Genomic DNA, 5,000 nt, shown 5'->3' with positions numbered 1-5,000 from the left:
CCCGTATTGTACCTTAACCTAACCCGTATTGTACCTTAACCTAACCCGTATTGTACCTTAACCTAACCCGTATTGTACCTTAACCTAACCCATATTGTACCTTAACCTAACCCATATTGTACCTTAACCTAACCCATATTGTACCTTAACCTAACCCATATTGTACCTTAACCTAACCCATATTGTACCTTAACCTAACCCATATTGTACCTTAACCTAACCCATATTGTACCTTAACCTAACCCATATTGTACCTTAACCTAACCCATATTGTACCTTAACCTAACCCATATTGTACCTTAACCTAACCCATGTTGCGCCTTAACCTAACCCATGTTGCGCCTTAACCTAACCCATGTTGCGCCTTAACCTAACCCATGTTGCGCCTTAACCTAACCCATGTTGCGCCTTAACCTAACCCATGTTGCGCCTTAACCTAACCCATGTTGCGCCTTAACCTAACCCATGTTGCGCCTTAACCTAACCCATGTTGCGCCTTAACCTAACCCATGTTGCGCCTTAACCTAACCCATGTTGCGCCTTAACCTAACCTATGTTGCGCCTTAACCTAACCTATGTTGCGCCTTAACCTAACCTATGTTGCGCCTTAACCTAACCTATGTTGCGCCTTAACCTAACCTATGTTGCGCCTTAACCTAACCTATGTTGCGCCTTAACCTAACCTATGTTGCGCCGTAACCTAACCTATGTTGCGCCGTAACCTAACCTATGTTGCGCCATAACCTAACCTATGTTGCGCCTTAACCTAACCTATGTTGCGCCTTAACCTAACCTATGTTGCGCCTTAACCTAACCTATGTTGCGCCGTAACCTAACCTATGTTGCGCCTTAACCTAACCTATGTTGCGCCTTAACCTAACCTATGTTGCGCCTTAACCTAACCTATGTTGCGCCTTAACCTAACCTATGTTGCGCCTTAACCTAACCTATGTTGCGCCTTAACCTAACCTATGTTGCGCCTTAACCTAACCTATGTTGCGCCTTAACCTAACCTATGTTGCGCCTTAACCTAACCTATGTTGCGCCGTAACCTAACCTATGTTGCGCCTTAACCTAACCTATGTTGCGCCTTAACCTAACCTATGTTGCGCCGTAACCTAACCTATGTTGCGCCTTAACCTAACCTATGTTGCGCCTTAACCTAACCTATGTTGCGCCTTAACCTAACCTATGTTGCGCCTTAACCTAACCTATGTTGCGCCTTAACCTAACCTATGTTGCGCCTTAACCCAACACACGTTGGGCCTTAACCCAACACACGTTGGGCCTTAACCCAACACACGTTGGGCCTTAACCCAACGCACGTTGGGCCTTAACCCAACACACGTTGGGCCTTAACCCAACACACGTTGGGCCTTAACCCAACACACGTTGGGCCTTAACCCAACACACGTTGGGCCTTAACCCAACACACGTTGGGCCTTAACCCAACACACGTTGGGCCTTAACCCAACACACGTTGGGCCTTAACCCAACACACGTTGGGCCTTAACCCAACACACGTTGGGCCTTAACCCAACACACGTTGGGCCTTAACCCAACACACGTTGGGCCTTAACCCAACACACGTTGGGCCTTAACCCAACACACGTTGGGCCTTAACCCAACACACGTTGGGCCTTAACCCAACACACGTTGGGCCTTAACCCAACAAACGTTGGGCCTTAACCCAACACACGTTGGGCCTTAACCCAACACACGTTGGGCCTTAACCCAACACACGTTGGGCCTTAACCTGCTCTGTAATTGTCATACGACGCGTTAAATTAGTGTAGTGTTGCCTAACTGCAACCCCCGCAATATAGTTTGCTACTCGCACTGCCCGGTCCCCAGAGTATCGCTTCATGTTAAACACCTTGCAGCTATACACTGTAATGCGGATGGCGGCAGGACGTACATGCTCAATGCCCTTCGCAGTTGTTCATTGGCATTCGCATGGCGAAGCACAGCCTACGTTGTGGTACGGCTTGTGGCAACTGTCCGCTGATGTTGTACGTCCAAATCACACACTGTACCGCACATTGGTCCTCATGTACTGAATGATACATCGTGGTACATGTGTGACCGTACCACGACTGCGCCAACAACGGCGAACCATACGGTCCAAATATTGTGCACTCAGCTACGTGTCGTCTCCCTATAAGAGCTGGATTGCAGTATGGTATGCCGTGGATGGCGATCAGCATGAGCCGTCTGTTGATGTAGTGGCGCGTGTTGTCAGACGTAGTCGTCTCTTCTCACACACCGTGATAGCATGGTGCACTGCGTTCCACATCTGCGACATGCGACAGAGGCCGGTTGACAGTCGTTCGCGCAATGGACATCGCATACGTACGGGGGCCACCTTCCACGTGTTCGCGAAGCGTGCACATGTTGTTGCGTGTATGTGGGCAGACATAGTGTGTCGTGACACCTGACACAGGCATGCAACAATCGTTGAATTTGCAAATGGCGATGGACGTCTACGTTTGCTGGTGACGTTACGCAAATGAAGAACTGGTAAACCGTTGTGGTGCGGTTGTTCTCGCTAGAGGTGAATCAGTGATGGCGACGATCGGTTGAGCTACCAACCGGTTGTTTCAGCGATACCCACCATGCCCACGAACGTGAATGGCATGTGGGTGTGAAGCGATACGCGGCGGTGGCTGGGTGGGACCGTCCCCGGCCGGTGAGGGGGGGCCTTCCGGCGTGCTGGCCGCGCGGTGCGTGGGCGCACGCGCTACAGCCGGCTGGTGGGGGCGGCCAGTGGCAGGCGCGCCGGCCGACGGAGGCGGCAGGCGGCGCAGCTGCGCGCCGGCGCACCCTGCACGCGGCGCCGTGCGGCCAAAGTAGGTCCTCGCGGGCCCGGTGCGAAGCGCGGTGGACATCTGCAGTGTGCTGGTCCGATTGAGGACTGTGTGCGCTGAGGATGCGCCGCCGCCCGGCGCTCGGCGCCGCGACGCCGTCTGCTGCTCGGTCGCCTCTGCGGTTCTCGCAGGTGGATTGTATCGCAGCTGTGCGGACGTGTTGGCGCGTGCGCTGTGCTGGGAGAGTTCGCTTCGGCACCCAAGTGGGGCTTTTGTCCTTCTGTGGCGCTGGCGTTGGAGCTGCCGGCCACCGTAGGTGGCGCGTGTTGTCTCCCGCCGGCAATGCCACGACAGCACGCTCCCGGGCCTCTGTCGGCAGCGGCAAGCTCAGTTGGGAGCACGGGTGGTCGCACCTAAAGCGTCTACTCGCCAAACTCCGGGCGATTGCGCCTCTCTCGAACCCGACCAAGTACTTAGGACGGCGCTGCGCGCCGCCGGGACCTGAGAGGGTTTCGAGGTGTATTGTGCAGGGGAGCTCAGCCTCCTCCTGTTTGCAGAATAATTGAGCGGACGCTTGCGTGTTCGCGCGGGCCCCCGGGACACACTCCCGGGCGGCCGGCTGCTCAGCTCTAGTTGACGCAGCTCCCTGGTTGATCCTGCCAGTAGTCATATGCTTGTCTCAAAGATTAAGCCATGCATGTCTCAGTACAAGCCGCATTAAGGTGAAACCGCGAATGGCTCATTAAATCAGTTATGGTTCCTTAGATCGTACCCACGTTACTTGGATAACTGTGGTAATTCTAGAGCTAATACATGCAAACAGAGTCCCGACCAGAGATGGAAGGGACGCTTTTATTAGATCAAAACCAATCGGTCGGCTCGTCCGGTCCGTTTGCCTTGGTGACTCTGAATAACTTTGGGCTGATCGCACGGTCCTCGTACCGGCGACGCATCTTTCAAATGTCTGCCTTATCAACTGTCGATGGTAGGTTCTGCGCCTACCATGGTTGTAACGGGTAACGGGGAATCAGGGTTCGATTCCGGAGAGGGAGCCTGAGAAACGGCTACCACATCCAAGGAAGGCAGCAGGCGCGCAAATTACCCACTCCCGGCACGGGGAGGTAGTGACGAAAAATAACGATACGGGACTCATCCGAGGCCCCGTAATCGGAATGAGTACACTTTAAATCCTTTAACGAGTATCTATTGGAGGGCAAGTCTGGTGCCAGCAGCCGCGGTAATTCCAGCTCCAATAGCGTATATTAAAGTTGTTGCGGTTAAAAAGCTCGTAGTTGGATTTGTGTCCCACGCTGTTGGTTCACCGCCCGTCGGTGTTTAACTGGCATGTATCGTGGGACGTCCTGCCGGTGGGGCGAGCTGAAGGCGTGCGACGCGCCTCGTGCGTGCTCGTGCGTCCCGAGGCGGACCCCGTTGCAATCCTACCAGGGTGCTCTTGAGTGAGTGTCTCGGTGGGCCGGCACGTTTACTTTGAACAAATTAGAGTGCTTAAAGCAGGCAAGCCCGCCTGAATACTGTGTGCATGGAATAATGGAATAGGACCTCGGTTCTATTTTGTTGGTTTTCGGAACCCGAGGTAATGATTAATAGGGACAGGCGGGGGCATTCGTATTGCGACGTTAGAGGTGAAATTCTTGGATCGTCGCAAGACGAACAGAAGCGAAAGCATTTGCCAAGTATGTTTTCATTAATCAAGAACGAAAGTTAGAGGTTCGAAGGCGATCAGATACCGCCCTAGTTCTAACCATAAACGATGCCAGCCAGCGATCCGCCGCAGTTCCTCCGATGACTCGGCGGGCAGCCTCCGGGAAACCAAAGCTTTTGGGTTCCGGGGGAAGTATGGTTGCAAAGCTGAAACTTAAAGGAATTGACGGAAGGGCACCACCAGGAGTGGAGCCTGCGGCTTAATTTGACTCAACACGGGAAACCTCACCAGGCCCGGACACCGGAAGGATTGACAGATTGATAGCTCTTTCTTGATTCGGTGGGTGGTGGTGCATGGCCGTTCTTAGTTGGTGGAGCGATTTGTCTGGTTAATTCCGATAACGAACGAGACTCTAGCCTGCTAACTAGTCGCGTGACATCCTTCGTGCTGTCAGCGATTACTTTTCTTCTTAGAGGGACAGGCGGCTTCTAGCCGCACGAGATTGAGCAATAACAGGTCTGTGATGCCCT

The 5,000-nt window shown here is 53.2% G+C and overlaps 1 non-coding gene across 1 annotated transcript in view; it reads left to right on the top strand.

Annotated features, from left to right (window-relative positions):
* The first annotated feature begins 3,450 nt into the window (after positions 1 to 3,450).
* The window catches only part of LOC124585912, a 1,910-nt gene continuing 360 nt past the window's right edge, over positions 3,451 to 5,000 (top strand). Inside the window, exon 1 of the ribosomal RNA XR_006974931.1 lies at positions 3,451 to 5,000. This exon is cut by the window's right edge and continues 360 nt beyond it. This is a non-coding gene — a ribosomal RNA (small subunit ribosomal RNA).

This window comes from Schistocerca americana, unplaced genomic scaffold (genome assembly GCF_021461395.2).
Source record: "Schistocerca americana isolate TAMUIC-IGC-003095 unplaced genomic scaffold, iqSchAmer2.1 HiC_scaffold_515, whole genome shotgun sequence".
In the NCBI taxonomy this organism is placed as follows: Eukaryota; Metazoa; Arthropoda; class Insecta; order Orthoptera; family Acrididae; genus Schistocerca; species Schistocerca americana.
The sequence above is the reverse complement of the archived record's forward strand: the minus strand, read 5'-3'. Positions and strand labels throughout refer to the sequence as shown.